The 17,145-nt window shown below is 32.9% G+C and overlaps 1 protein-coding gene across 1 annotated transcript in view; it reads left to right on the forward strand.

The window, feature by feature from the left end:
* Positions 1 to 3,365: 3,365 nt before the first annotated feature.
* LOC129004841 (transcription factor AP-2-epsilon-like) overlaps positions 3,366 to 17,145 on the forward strand; it is a 114,365-nt gene continuing 100,585 nt past the window's right edge. The window contains exon 1 of the mRNA XM_054433498.1: positions 3,366 to 3,489. The gene's annotated coding sequence lies outside the window, so the exon portion shown is untranslated. The remainder of the gene's footprint in view (positions 3,490 to 17,145) is intronic.

Consider the following 17,145-nt stretch of genomic DNA (forward strand, 5'->3'; position numbering starts at 1 on the left):
ACTGTTGTTTTACCCTTTGTACTGTATTCTGTAATTTGGTAGTATTCTGAGGATGGCTTCTTATAATCTTAAGTCTTTTATTTACTTTTACCTTGTTATTTTGTAAAAACAACGTTGCTAATTAGCAACCCATAAGGCTGTTAATTTTTCAAATTTAATTTTCAAATGAGTTTTGTAGCGAATAAGAGTTTTCCTGACGTAGTGGCTTTCTCCAATCAAGTGTTTAGACATGAAAATCCTTCTGCTGGATTTCCAGATAACTTTTAACAGACAACATAGGTCGTATTAGAGTTAGGATTAATCTACTTTTAACATTTTTCTTGGGATATATTTCAAAAAAGTAATAATTTTGTTTACAGTTTTTCATTTGCCCACCATTTATTCTCGTAGTTCCATTTTACTTATATTTAACTATTAACTTTTCTCCTTAATGTATATATATATATATATTTTTTTAATTTACTAAACATTAAACTTTTGGACACAACCTCAGTCGACGCACAGGCTTACTTCCCAAATCGGCTTATTACATTAATTCTGTGTATTAATTCTGATAAAACATAGAAATTGTGTTTAAGATTAATTCAATTCATTTTACTATTAATGCCACATTTATGTATGTATTTTTAATTTAATAGTATTGTACAGGATTGTCATTTATACTACTGAAATAATTACGTGACAACACGTATATGTATTGTAATAATTATATTGTAATATAATATGGGTATTGTTAAAATGCGTTTCAAAAGAATATAATAACATTTATTAGCTAGACAACTGTAATTAATGGTTCTATAAACACGACATAATTTATGAAATATAAAATTATATGTTTTAAAATATATTATATAACGTGATTAAAGGTTTTTAATATTAAATTTTAATATTAAAATAAAGTTACAATTTTTAAACTTGAACTGAAAGACTTTGTAGCATTGGAAATGAATTATTCTACACAGTATTTTGATTTTTTTTTATTTCAAACCTATTTTGAATGTTTTTTACCTTGTATATAGTTGAAACTTCCAGCCACAAACCATTTCTGAGTTTGATATTTGCTAACATAACTAAGCTTTTAGCATTATATTCGTAACAAGTGCAGGTGGTAAGTTTATAGTTAAAAATATTATTATTTGAGTTTTTCTCATTATAGGCTGAGCTTTTAGGGACTCTTTGAAATAGGCGAAGCTCAGTCAAAAGTATATCTTTGTTATTTAATTTTAATATTGTTAGTTTAGGTCATTTAAAAGTAACTATTGATTGGGATAACAATTACCTTAAGCTATTTAAAAGCTCAATTATTGTAATTATTTATAACTTTATTTGAATATTTTGTAATGAATGATTGTATTATTTTATACCAAATTACACTAAAATACTTACTCTAAATACAGTTTAGGCCTAAATCTAAACGAAAAACTAGTAAAAGCATTTAAACCAGTTTTTGTTGCTAAAAGTTTTAAATTTAAGTTTAAGTGTTATTTTAAAGGTTGTTAGACCGAAATAACTAAAGTGAATTGATTGTATGTAACTTTGTAAGTCATGGTTTCAAAATCAAAATGGATTATAGTTAGGCCTACTCGTTAAAGGTTCCGCCATTAAACCTTTTGCAAAATTGTGTGGTATAAATGGCGGGGTTTCTTACGATAAGCGTTATCTATTTGTATTAATTGAATTTTAAAAAAGGGAAATCACATATTATAGAAAATGAAATGAAACTACAATATGTGTAAGATTTTAAAGAATATGATAAGCTGTTTATTTAGATCTTATCTATATTTTTCCTGTTATAAGATTTGAGGTTTCTAACTACAACTTACTTTATATACTTTTTAGTTAGTGAAATTCATTTATTATTAAGTTAAATAAACTATCAATAATTACAACCTTCTGAAGTAAATCTTCATTATAGCAGTTTAAAATGGATAAACGATATGAAAGAGTTAAAATTACAAAGACTTTAACGGTCGAGTTGGCTAAAGTCGTAAATATGAGTTCCTTATTCATCCTTATTTAGTTTAACCGAAAATACAATTAATTCAATTTACAGTTTGAATTTTAAAGTGTTAGTTTTTCTTTTGGTAATGACTTAATTGCTTTATCCAGTCAGTTCTGTTACGCTTTAAACAGTCACGACTCGTAAACTGTGTATTGTTATATACACATGCAACAAGGAATGTTATTTATAAATATACACTTTCGTATGATCAATAAGTTTAAATTTGATTAATACGTGCATGCAATAATTCAGTATATAGTGATTAATGTGTGTAGTGATGTTTGTTTTTATATTTATTTTTTGACTTTTTTGACTACTATTTGTACGACTGTAATTGTAAACTATCCATCACAGAAGACCAACAACCACTGCATGACGAAGTTTTAAAACCAAAATAAATAAAAATCACTATAGGCTACTATAATACTTAATCTGAATTTATTTTATCAACATATTTTTTTTTATTTGGGAGTAATTCTGACTTTGAAACAAGGCAATGTTTAGGGGGCTACTCAAATTGTATACATTTATCGAATTAATGACTAAGCACTTACGAAGTTACATGCCTTTTTTCAACCAATGATTGTTTTCTATTTTTATTATTTGTACGAATAACTATTTATCCGGCCCGAAGGACCAATTAGTTATTATTTAATAATACATATAATTAGAAGCATACATGTATGATGACCGTAAAAAATGTATTGAAAATAACGTAATACACATTACTGGTGTTAGATAATTAAACATTAAACTTGGATGGCACATTAAAGATAGCACTACATGAATGAATTATTCTCCAATTTAACTTCTTTATAATAAAGTAATTAGGAACTTTCAATTTAATCTGTAGATCGTTTAAAATATTCTAGATATTCAAATATAAAATTTAGTAAATTAATTGTTGAATTGTAAAATTTAAAATATTTGGTATTTTACTATTTAATGAACCATTGGAACTCCTGACATAACTATTACCAAATATCAAGTTGACTAATCAAAACCATTACTCCCACCATACTATTTACACAACTAACACAAACACTTAACACATGTAAACACAACACACACTAAATCACATCAATTAGCAGAGCCGGTGTCGTGGAGACGTTGATCCAATTTGGAAAGTATTCAAGTGCTATGAAACAATTGGCATTTAAGGAATGCCAGAGTATTTTTATTTTAAGTCCACCTGCCGCCTGGACCAATGGCGTCGCGGCTGGCTGGACCAATGAGAGAGCAGCAATTATGCTTCGCTCGCCCGCCGGTGCCGCCGTCCGCTCATATCGCTACAGGCCTTGTTCCAAGGCATTCTCCAACAAGTCGCTATAGACTTATGTCCTTTGGGAATATGGAACGAGTTGGGCCTTATTTATTACTTACCGTTTTTGTCTTTGTCGCCGCGTAAGCCCTAATCTGTGTCATCTCAAGTGTTTTTTTCTGCCGGTTTTTGTGTGTGTTGGACTTTCCTGTATGGCCTGTTTGTGGTATGTACAGTGTTTTATACGTTAATAAGTGTTAGATTTAGAATTATTGTTTATTTGTGTAGTTTTAATGTGTGTTAGTTAGGTATTTTTGTTGGTTTATATCGTAACTGAACATAGTACTCTTTCGTGTTACTTTCACACCCAGCTACAGTAACAATATAAACTTATCTAAGTTACCACTTTTGTTTGACAAAATATCAGATAAAAATAATTAAAGTAATGGGAAATTAATGAGAAAGAAAATACGAAAAGTATTAAATTATTTGTAATTTTAAGTGGGAAGATTCCTGATCAAAGGTGGTTTTGCAAAAATTCAAACTATTTATTTATAAAAGGCTATCAAACAATTTTAATCAGGCCTACTATAAGAAAATAAAATCAACAGCAAGGTTGTCCAAGGTTTACTGTAGTGACATAAAAAAATTAACATATTGTTCCCTAAAATATATTTATATTATAAAGCTTAAGTCAAGAAATTCCAATCAGGCTAAATGTAAATAACATGTTTTAAATTTAACCTAAACTTAATGTAAAAAAATATAGGTATTCAATTCGAAATATTAAAAAATATATTCAATTTCAATTGAATACGTTATTTTTAAATATTTGATGGTAAAACTTCTATAAAAAAAAATCACTTAAATGAAACCACTTACACAACCATAAAATAGGTAAACAAATCAAATCACTGCAAATAAAACAAATTATAAATACCATTTTACCAATATATCAATTGACTGCAAAAAAATGATTATAAATAATATACAAAACAAAAAAAGCTCAAGTCCCATCACACCAAATAAAAAAACGAACATACTCATAATTTTATTAACTATAATTGAGCCTCAATGAATATTTGCTAAGCTTCGTGTTTGTAAACAAACAAACAATCCGACAAAACAAGTGTATAGTGCAGCTAGCCGGTCGCGTGCACACAGAGCTTGCGCGGTGAAATATGCATGAAGTAACGTATAGCCATGCACATGCATGAGGGAACTCGACTTGTGTGCGAGAACCAACTGAATCTTGTGTTTATTCATCTGGCAATCTATAATAGACAAGCATGTTTTTAAAACCCTTTTTTCTCAGCTCGTGTGTATCACAGGGAAAATCTACGCATACTGTCGGAAATATATTTTCCTGTATATGTGCAGAATCCCTTCATAAATTAAAATAGGCTAAACAAATAAGCACAACAAATGAATTCAAAATATTGAAAAAATTTACATTGTCCTTATGGGTTGCTAAGCTGGTGACGAAATAACAACGATAAATAAACAGTAAATCAAAAGAAATGGAAGACTGCTACACAATCATCACATGTTTAATTTACAGTGTGGGGAAGTCGGTACATTACATTATTTTTGTTGGAGTTTTCGACCACTGGACGACCTCTAGTACGTTATCATTTTTATACAATATTTTTAACACAAATTTGACAATATCGTACAATAGTTTACAGTCAGTTATGGTTGAACTTCTGAATCCATATAATTCATTATTTATTCGTACTTTAAATAATTTATTGTAATTGATTCCGTTGTTTGAAAAATTAGGTGTGTAGATTTCAAGATGATTTAATTCACGGCAACTTTGTAATATTTAAACTACTGTACATTTATTTTTTATCTAAATTATTACAACGGAAATTGTATTTATAATTTTTATTTTGAAAACTAATATGCAGAAAAACATTTTAGTTAAGGGATGTATTTGACTATAGAGGACAAATAGTGAACCCGACTTGACTTTATATAATGTGTTTATTGGTTATGGTTTAGGCGACGGTGTAAAAGTATTGTGAATTAGGAAAGCAAGTATGTGTAATCCTAAATATTGTTGGCAGAACTTTTAAAAAAATATTAAAATTTCACTCTATAAAAAACTGGCTGCTTTACCAGTACTTGCATTGAGTTTTAGATACTGAAGTTACTAGTGATTTTATCACATCCAACCCACTTAAGATACCATGTAAAATGAAATATCTATCTCTAACTATTTAATTTCTAACTTAAATGTTAACCATAACAGGGTTAAATTATTCTTAACAATTTTCAATTCAACAAAAATGTGTAAAAAATAACAGTTTTATCATTTATATGGATTTATCAAGGAATAAATAAATAGCATTTTATAATTTACTTCTAGGATAAACGAAAACAATATAATTTTCGGTTATACATAATTTAAAATAATGTAAAATTGTAATCAACTTGCAGTTGATAAAACTAATAACCCATAATTCTTAAACTCAATACATTAGCAAATATATACCATCTTCCAAATAATTTGAACAGTGAAATGCAGTATTGAGGAATTTATATTTATTTTGTTATATTTTAAACCGTATACGTAACGTATATAAGATTAGTACGTGAAATATTCGCATATGTTTTAAAACATAAACACTACTGTATTATTAAAAAGAAAATAATAGATAAATTATTACGAGAATGTTAGGCCACTTAACATATTTTACAAAAATGCAGTAACAACTTTATAGTTTAATTTATATTTAGAATACATAGTAAATATATTTATGAATATGTTTATGACTAAACACTTTTAAAACGTATTGATGTTTAATTAGTATTTGAAATAACATTCGAATATTAAATACTTATTGCAAAGAGGTCGACAATTTTAAGTCAGTAAGAATTTGTTACGATGGTTTTCTTATAAGTCTACTTAGATATTTTATTGGTCGGTTTTGATCATTAATAATGGAAACATGAGCTTAAAATTTAATTTATGATTTGAAACTAAGTGAATGCTTACCTAGCTTTTCTTTCTTTCAAAGGTAATAAACTTGAACTAAAAATTAATTTCGCTAATTATATCCAATTATGAAAAATCTTTTAAGATAATGTGAGGATAAATGTTTGTTAAGATGCTCAAGAATAGTAGTGTAAGAGTTAGCATACTTATTGATCTAAGATTGAAATTTGCTTTTAAATATTAAGTTTGTACAACAACACTAAATAGTAGGCCTTGCCGTAGATTTGTTTCAATCTTTGAAGAATGGAGTCAAAGACTTTTTAATGAGTTATGTAGTGACAATTTATTTTTGAACCCACTGAGTTTATTCTCCAGTGTGTGTGTATATATAAGATACATATTCTACGAGGTTTGTTAATAAATGTGTAATACAATAAAATTCAGTACAAAACTGAAGCTCACGAATAGAGGAATTTTGTATTTTATTCGCATACTTATAAATATTCCAATAGGCCTACACTTATTTAATTTTTGAAATCCACAGAAATCCATAAGGCATTTTGATGGATGATGCCGAGTTTGGATATATATTTCTTTCGAGAGTCATTAAAATAAATAAAACATTAATAACAAATTTAAAAACACACACACATCTTGTTGACTTTGACAAACTTAAAACTAGAATACCCTAGATCTGTACATAGCATGAACTTCCAAGGTTGTTCATAAATTTGTTTTTGTCAATTGTGGATGCTTATTAAATATTTGTCAAAACTTGCTGTGTGCTTGAAAAATTAATTGATTCACATTACGCAATTTCAAACAAGATTATTTTGCTTGTGATGTCCTATTTTCAAATATAACACTTTGATAAAAAATATCAAAATGTAATAGAAATTATCATCCGAACAGCTGAAACGGCAATCAAATGACATATAAATCTTAATATTGTGTTTTAAGTAATAAACATATACATTACAATCTTTTCTTTCATTTTGAAACAACCACTCACGTTTATATCCAAACTAATAAAATTGCTCCTTAAACTTCTACTCCAATAATCAAACAGTCCCTGCAGTCTTCGACGCTAATAGCTCACGTTGTAAAAACATAGCGAACCCCAAATTTTGGAACCACGTAAACTCCCACGCCGAAAAATACTTAGGGGCTATTACCCCGGTGAGGGACTCGAAACTTGGGCATGTCGGGCAAAAAACTTCGGCGTTGACTGCAGTCTACAATCTTGGTAATGAGTGAGGTTGGTGATTTATACCTAGCAGACGTGCGATAAACCGGCAAACTCGGGCCTTGGAGAGTCGAGACCGTACAAAACAGTGTGAAACATTTGTTGTTATATGTTGTATCTCGTGAATGCACCTATCTATAGAAAATTCTAACAATTTCGTAACTTTGAAGTTCATAAGTGTAACGGTTTTATAGTGTAATATAGTTAGTTGGTAAAGTGAACAACTGTTTCCTATGAAGGTACAGATTTTCTTGGTTTCAAATTAGGGCTTTAAATAAAACATATAAAGTTGTATTTATTGTAGTTGTATATAGTTCATGTATACTTTGACTTCACTAACTTGACTACTTTGACTAACTTTGACTTCATATAAGATATTCGTAACAAAAATATTTCGCAGGCGAGTGTTCATCGTATGGAGATAACTTTTAAATAGCTATGGTTAAATTTATTGTAGTTTTTTTATATCTTTTGACAATATAACTTTTAACGTCTTCGGAATGTTGAACTAGACATATTTTGATTGAATTTAAAATAAAAACAAGCAATATTTTTGAATTGTTATTTTCATGAGGCCTTTCGCCAGCTATGCCTGGCATCATCAGATAAATCACAAAAACTGAAGGTGTGCTTGAGATTTTGTTTTTGTGATGTGTCTAATGATAAATGTTGCTCGCCATTGCTGGCGAAAGACCTTGTGAAAATAAAAGTTCAAAATTATTGGTAAAGCTTTTTTTAAATGATTAAACTCAATATTACCAGTTCTTGATGATTATTAGAAATATATTATTGTTGTTATAAATTCGTATTAAACAGCATAAAATGTGTATATTTACCATCAATCTATTTACTAAACACAATTTTTGTAGTTATCAATAATGTACTGCTTCCATGATTAATTTTGATATTTTCACACTCGTTTCAAAAACATGTATATTTAACAGATGTATTACAACTAGCAAGATTTTTTATGATCAAACGCTGTCTCAATTTATGAAAATAATCATATTTTACACTTAAACACGAGCAATATTTGCTGTTCGGTGTGCCAAACTTACTTTGAAATCCAGAGAAACTGTTTTTGTTAATAATTGGGATTAGAGGCGTTTGGGACTAAAGACTCGATTAACAGAAGCCACTACCTCAGGAAAACTCTCATTATTCCGTTTAGGCACTCGCTTGAACATTTCAACATTGGACTTATAGGTTGCATTTTGGTTACGGAATTTCAACGAAAATGTCACTAACAATAGCATATGCATGCTTATAGAAAAACTAACAGTACAAAAGATAAGACAATTCTGATCAATACCATTAAGCACAGACTACTCATAAGGATATTATTGAGCCTTGGGGAAAATAACACTGATAAATTACGTTGAATATTTTAATTTGTTGTAAATTATGCATATGTTTGTTGTATATTGCCTTGACCACTCCAAACAATTAAACAAAACTAAACATATTCCCCGGTGCTATTTTGGTTCAGAACAGTAACTGTTAAAGTTTCCGTGATTTCTTTTCGTTTCCAGATAAGGTGCACCTGATCTGGCTGTCATTACAAATGAAGTGTTATTAAACATGGCTCTCTAAAAATAATAAAACAAAAAACTTTTTATTACGGTGACTTTTTATGGTTTGAAACTTGGCTTTAGCTGTCCTTTAACATTGGGCGTCAAAGTGTAATTAAGTAATGAAGTATTTCATTTTGGTGACTCGTCTGTAAAGTTGGCCTATTTTATTCGTTGAAAGAATCTCTAGCTCAGCCTGATCTTTAGGGGATTCTTGCATCCAGAGTGTGTGATCATACGAATGAATTCAATCGCACTTAGATTTTACCCAACTACCTATTATCACCCAGATTTATTTTTCAAAAAACTCATTGCCACAATCTTCGTACGACGCCGAAAATTGTCCCTACTATTTTTTATCAATCAATTATCAATTATTTAAGATGGGGACGCCACTATGTGCGTATTTTAACCCAAATATGAGTGTAGGATGAGTGAAGCGATCTTGTAGTCTTGTTCGTGACTAAGGCCGACATATTGCTTAGACACAGCTGTTAATTAATAGCCCAAACAGCTAATGGCAACTAAGGGACCTACAGTTTATTGTAGAATCGGAACCACATTCTTGCCTTGGTATTAACGAATTGGTCTAATTATCAGGATAGTACTGCGGATAGTCGTAGTACTCACTAGTGCGGACGTTAATCCACACCAGGGAGTATCGCATCCACAGTGTATCCTCTAAATATCCACAATTCGTGACCTCCTAGTAGCTGGATTGGATTAGCAGGATAAACCAGTAGTTCGACTGCTCAATAACTCCATTGACAATCAACCCCTCATAATGATAGATTGTGTAAAATAATAGTGGCGCTGCGTATAAACAGTAACCGAGATAAAATCACGGGTAAGTTTTAGATAGGCGATTTTATAAATCAAGACACACGTGTAATTACGCGACCTTTCGGTCCAGACATACCTGCGTCTGCGTAGTAACGGTGTCATTGTAAAATTATATAGGAGTTAGGCCCTACCCGGTTATTTACGTTTAGACGATCCACCCTACAGGCCGGGTTAGGATTCCAGGTTTTTTTACGACACAACCCTACATTATCATTACCATTCTCTGCATACTTCTACTGTTTGGATTTTAGAAGCTAGACTGTAACTTATCTAATTTTGCGTTTATCAAATTTATGTGTTTGTGGTAAAAAAATAAACGTGAATTATCAATTGGGTATCTTGGCCTGTGATTGAGTGAATGGTGCTGTGGCAAAAATAAAACGAGAATAACAATTTAAATTTTAGGCCTACCAACTGATCGTTGCTGATAGTTGGTCATTGCTACGGTAAGTCCATAAAATTTGCCTATATTCATACCGATATCTTCACCTTAATCTTCATTTCCTTGACTGTTAGTGGATTAGTCAAATCATCATTGAGTGAAGAAGGGCTGATTAAAAAGTAGTCGAAAGAAGTAAAGTCTGGAATTTAAAATAAATGGAGTTGAAGCCTGTATTTTAGAAGCCCTGTATGATCTAGAATGCTGTTGAACTTGCAAAATTAAACAACTCATGAGAGAATAGAGAAATGGGTCAAGTCTGAAAAATCAAAAAGACATTCCATTTTCGTAAGCATTCGCCACAGAAACTTGGTTAGCCGACGATTCCTTGCCTAAACAGTATAAATTTCACCGATTTCTCTCTATACTGTCAGACAATTCTATGGCCCTTCACATCGGTGTTAGGTTTTTACTATCAAGAATGTCTAGCACGGAAATATTTCCTCGGTCATCCGGGGAATCGATCCGGTGACCTGTTGACCGAAGGGTCACTTTAACCACTATGATAAAGACGTTGTCGTGCATTCCCGTCTGCCCTGTTACTCATATGGATTCCCCGAACTTTGTAGTAACGCTCGTATCCTGGTACTGCCGACTACCAAGAATGTTTCTGAGGACTGTAATTTGACGGTTAGGTCATATCTCCTTGACTCCGACCTCTAACAACCAATCTTTAACTTTCTGAAATGCCTAATCCACGCTAATAGGCGTGTTTGTTTTATGCCTAATTTGTCCTCTGCTCCTTTTTTGTGAAGGGCGAGTTATTGTGGACAGTGGAACCATTATTTTCAGTTTTTAGGAGTTTCATAGTAGGTACCTATAACAATTTTTGGATCGATATGCACGAAACATATAAACTTGTACGATGCAGCCAGATGCTACACGAATGTGTTAAAATGGATTAAGACAACGGATGCAATTTTATATAAACAGGATCGTCATAACTAGGATCATCTTCGTAATCATCCTAGTCCATTACAGTTCCTGGGTATGATAGACAAGTAACTCCCACTCAAGATTTCATAGAGTCTAAAGTTACTTCCCTCTATCTATCATTTATATCTTGACCTTTTCCGCCCGTACCATCCTCAAATACTTCTCTCGTTCTCTTGGCTGTCTGATATTCAGCGATTTCCTTGCTAATCGGACAGCTCTCTAGAAAACTCTAAAAGATATAAATCTCAGTCCTCCGAGATACAAGTTAAGTCCTACTCATTTTGTAGTTTATTCGTAATGGGATACTCAATATCTTTTCGAAATGGGCAGAAGACAGATTCCACCATAGGAACTATAGATAAGGGTCTAGATCTACATACACAGAGAATATATCCATGATCTGAAGTCGCAAATTTAATGATCTAATCGAAAACCCATCAGAATTTAGCACCACCCTTGGATCGTGTACCTTAATTTTTTGTTTAAGCTTTTGTCACACCACAGTGTCAAAGAAAATTATGTTTTATACCTTGTAGTTTAGATTCAATTTTTTTTGTTGAGTTCAATTTTCAACGAAGAATTTCCATTTGCATAGCTCCTTCCCAATATTTCTCTCTGCCCTTCACACGGTCCATATCAGCTAATGACGATCTAATGTCTGATAACATCTAGTTTGGGTCAGCAACCACGACTGAATATTAATCTTTTCTAATTAATCGCAATGTTTAGGTACATTAGGGTTACAAATGGCACCATCAGCGAGGCCAGCTAATCATCAGGCTGCTGACAGCTGGTAATCAGAGGTTATACACTGGATCATCTGGGCTACTTTGTCCCGTGATTCATGAGTGTTCCAGTGAAGAGCAAGTGGTCAATAAGAGAATGAAGAATTTTAAGTCAGCTGTTGAGGATTAGAGTCGAGTGGGTTTAGAAGACAAGTTGGTCTCTTGAGTTTAATTTGAGCTTGCCCCAAAAGTGTGCAAGCTCACCTACAATGCATCCAAGGACGGGCACTATTGATATCCCGATCCTTAAGTTTAACTTTTTGGTACATTGATGATGTGGCTGCATACAATGACCTGACGAAGTTCTAAGTAATGAAACTAGTTGTCATACCAGCTACTGTGGTTGCATAAGGCAATCCTTTTATTTGATCAATAATATATTCCAACCAAGGGTCACAATGAATAACAATTTAACTTTTGACTTGTTATTGTAAATGTTCATACCTCTTCTGAGTTTTATCGCCAGTTTCGCATAACTTTGCTCATGCCTAAATGGGTTTAGTTTATTTTAGGCTATATTATACAAGGTGGGCTGTAATACCAAAGGTACCAGAAGACAATATGATACTTAAATCCGCAGTTTTTTTTTTTACATTTATTTTAAGAAGCTTTATTATGTAAACGGTTAAGGTAATTTGATAACCAAATAAAAATATATGCACAAGGCACATCAAAATGAAACGAAACTTAGAGTGTGTAGATTTACCGAAAATTATTGGTATGGACTAATCTTTTAGGGACTTTGCCCAACGGCCGATTTCCAAATGGCTACGTCTGACTTACTTCCAAAGTTTAAATGATTTAATTTTTATTTGTTTAATGAAACAGCTGACCAATGCAACTAACTGGTGTTTATTTATTTTACTCGAAAAATATGTCTGTGATGATTATTTAGACTGATGAAATTATGTGCATTTGATTTAGTTAGAGGTTATGTTTGGCTAAAGAAAGGTTGTGTTCGTTTTCTAGAGTATTGGTCACAGTTTCTTTTATAATTTATAATAAGTTTCATGTGAAGAGGCTAGACTAAAATTGAAAAATTGTGGTAGAACATCTCATTTACGAAGCATCAATATCAAGTAATTGACGTTTTTACTACTCAGGTATGTTGGCATATTCTTTTGGACCATTGACAACAAAAGTATGGGTTTGAAAGTAAGTAGGTTTACACTCTCAAATAAGTTTATCTTTTCAAATTAAATCATAGAGTTACTGTATTTTTAAACACACATCAGCACCACTTATACACCGTAATTGCTGCCTAGGTCACATGTTATTCCCGTTGCAAAGCACGGGCATAGCATCTCGTAAGAAGTAAATAAAAAATTTAAAATTGAAAACTGTTGCATGAAGGCAAATCATCTATAAGAGAGCATGGTTTAATCTGAGCATTGCAGAGTTTGACGACTGCAGTTCAAAGAAAGATTATTGATAAAAGTCAGCCAAGGTACGAGGACTCGGGCTTAGCAATTAATCTCGCCCCCATGTGTTGACAGAAAAACATTCTGATTCTTTATTTTTAACCCCTCTACAAACAGTTTCACTTGAAGAGGTTGTTGTATCTCTTAGTCACTTGATCTTTCCCCTAAACTATTCTCTATCCTTTGGTATAAACAAATATTAAGAGTCTCCATTTTAACCGGTTGACAAACGGTTGCAATCTGATTACATTCGACTGCCTAAGTGCAGCCGTGTGGAGATCATTGAGAGAGAAGTATGAATGACTCCCGGATACAAAGTGTTCTCTGACCCTGGAGAGACAGGGACTGACCCAAGGGTGATGAAGACTCAGCAGGGATCCTACTAATGGGTGCGATACATCACCAGGGGTTGAAATATTAAAATATTTATAGCGCCGCACTTTTGGTTCTATTTCAAAATAACGAGCGGCTTTCGTTTATATCGGCAACCTCTTTGTAAAAGTGGTTTTGGTTTTTAATCTCTGTTTTTCAGTCGGAAAAGGGTAGACCGTTAATGGGCATTCGTTTGTTTGGGCGGTAATTAGAATTTTGAGATTTATTAAAAGTAACTGAGGTGCGTATAATTTCGGATGGATTTTCTGTCAGAGTTAAATAGTGAACGGAGAGTTAGTTTTTTAGTTGTCTAGGTAATTATGGACGTGGTGTTTGTGAAAGGGTTACTAGTCTCTTAGAGTTGGGTTTTAATGTTTTAAAAACAGACAACTCTGTGATCAGTTTATTTGGAAATATTATTGTTTCAAACCAAAGAAAAATGAATACAACATTTAGACAAAGGATGATGAAAATATCTTATTGAGAACCTGTCCCTTTTATTATTACAATTTATTTTAGTCAAGTCAAGTAACGGTTCCATGAATGTATATGGATACTGAAAGGAAGTGGATCATGAATGTTCTTCAGCTATTCCGCACCCTTACTACTTTTCATTCAATCATAGCTTTGCTAATATTTAATTAAAAATCACAGCCCTTTAATCAATTCGACATTTTCAAAACACGTCACGTCCTAAAACTTGCCATAGAGAGCTGGCCCTAGCACACTTCCTTGCGCTACTCCAAACCTTCCTCCACTACTTATCAACAAATTCATGCAAATATCAATCATGTCATTCAAATAAACATTCTCCTTTCAAAGCTAGACATACCTACCCTGCTAAAGAGATTCGCCCTCTAGTTAACTTCCTTGCACTACTCCTCACACAATGTTTAACTACTTTGCTTAGCGAAATCAACTTGTCGCTTTTAGGACATTGCATTCCCAAAACAAGGCCCAACCTACAACTTGCCGAAGAGTGGCCCTAGCACACTTCCTTGCGCTACTCCACAGGAGGCCTCAGTAGTCACCTCACGTCCCAGTAATTGTCTAAGCACGCTGCCCCTGCTACCGTTGGTAATTAGCCCACCCCTGCATTCCTTCACGCGGTATTCTCCTCCACCGAGTTACACTTTAACCACCGGCTCGTACCCTGGTCGTGCTTGTTTCATTATCCTCTAATCAATTTGTTGGCGCCAATGATTTACATGTCAGTACAGCGGGGAGTCCACAGCGGGAGTTGGGTCGGAGGTCTTGGATGTTTCCATTCAGTAAATCGGCTGTCTGAGGTGTGAAGTGTGTATTTGGCATTGTTTTGATCATGTGTGTTTTTCTGGGTTCGCAATGTGGTTAGAGTGATCACATGATAATTGAAAGGTTGACGGTTGAGTCTGCAAGAATATAATTGAATGATCAGGTGTAGTTGTAGTTTAGTTCTATTGGGTTTTCTGGTTGTCGTAACTCGTAATGAATGTAGCGGATATTAAAATATGTCTTAGGGTCGTTCCAAAGCGTTAACTAGTAATGAATATGTCTGTCTGAAAATCAGTGTGGGAAGACTTTCGTTTGGTAAGCTGGACATATATTAAGAGAGTGCTTGATAAGAATTAATATATAGAAAGAACCAGGAGCTGGGGTCAATCCTTCCCTATTGGTAGATTACTTTGTGATTTAATGCTAAAAATCCACAAAAATAACACCGTTCTAAATCTTTCTTAACTAAAAACAAAACTTTTAATGTTAGAAGTAAGACAAAACAACATTCCCTAAAATTGTATTCAATTTAGACTGCAGTTTACGTGAAGCATTGTTAAACCCTTCCTTAGTATTGATGAGCTAATGTCCTCTTTGACTAACAAATGACAATTACAATTCGGCGAAGCTCAGATGTCTTGATACATTCTCTTTACTATCTTGCATCTTTAAAATCATTACAGGCAAATGTATGTTTAAGCTACTGCTTGCCCCGAGTATAATAATCAATCAGAGGTATTTATTATAACCACTGTAAAGTATTTCCGAAATAAGATAGGAACTTGCAGTCATCATCAGCACACTTGTCGTAATCTGACAAAACCAATGAGACACATTTTACAACATCATGAGAAGTCTTCTTGGACCCAAATCCATCCGTGAACGCAATCCACGCGATTTCATATTACCAAATCAAGTATTGCAACTCTCTGATCTCAATCTCTATCTCGCTCCGTACTTCACCAACAGCCCATACCTCCCGTGCCGGGCACCCATGCCTCCTATAATTACTACGCCACATTCTAATACATAATGCATGCGTCCACTCGTTTATTCTGCGGCATATTTTCATGACGTTCCAGTTTTTTCTTTGTCTTACCGGCCCCATTTTTTCACCCCATTAACTGAACATCTCGGCCAAATTGGGCGCGCGGTCTCTAGGTTATTGTCTTGTCCATAACTAATCCAAGCCCGGCGCGCTTTACATAATACCTCCACACTACTGATCCCCATTATACGGGTCGACGGTTTTAATTATTTTTACATATTTTGAAATTAGTTTGGAATTTTCAACGCACTCTTGTTTCCCTTATGATTCATAAGTATATACGGATAAAACGACTCGGAAAGAATTGTGTCAAGTCCATTGTAAGTTATTGTTGCAATTAGGTTCTCGCAAATTACTGTGAGCATAACATGTACGATTTTATGTTCTGGACCTGTATTTCCCAGTAATGTTCAGAATGCAAATTGTCATCAATATCACATCCCTCTAAAATAGCTGTTGTACTTTACTAATATGGCAATAAAATAACAAAACACACATTTATATAGGGTTACTTTGAGAGCTAGGTTTCTGAGTAAGATGGTGCTAGAGTACCAATCAGAAAGTTGCTGGTTCCAACATGAGATGATTTTGTAGCTTTTTGATGGTTCAACTGCATCTCTGTCGTTATTCATTGGGCTTTCAAAAAAATTTCCTGAATAACAAACCGTTGACCCTAGATCACAACAAGGCAACACATGTCATCTACACTCACCATGTCATGTAATCATTTATGATCAATTTAGGAAATTTATTGGGCCTGACTCAATTAACTTTAAGTTTTTTTTTTACATTTAATCCATTTCAAAGGCCATTTTCATTATTATTTCAAGAAATTCACTAACTCATTACAAAAATGCATACAATTATCACACGGACCAAAATTTACATTAAAAAGGAAAAACTGCTAAACGCAAAAAGCTCTGAAAGAAAACTCATCAGTTAAATTAATTATCCCACAAAGAAGATAAAACACCGATAAACGAGTCTCCGAGGAGGGGTGAGGACAGAAATAACCGAGATGCT

This window comes from Macrosteles quadrilineatus, unplaced genomic scaffold (assembly GCF_028750875.1).
Source record: "Macrosteles quadrilineatus isolate MER2022 unplaced genomic scaffold, UCM_ALF_1.0 Scaffold_11__1_contigs__length_5352618, whole genome shotgun sequence".
NCBI classification, from domain to species: Eukaryota; Metazoa; Arthropoda; class Insecta; order Hemiptera; family Cicadellidae; genus Macrosteles; species Macrosteles quadrilineatus.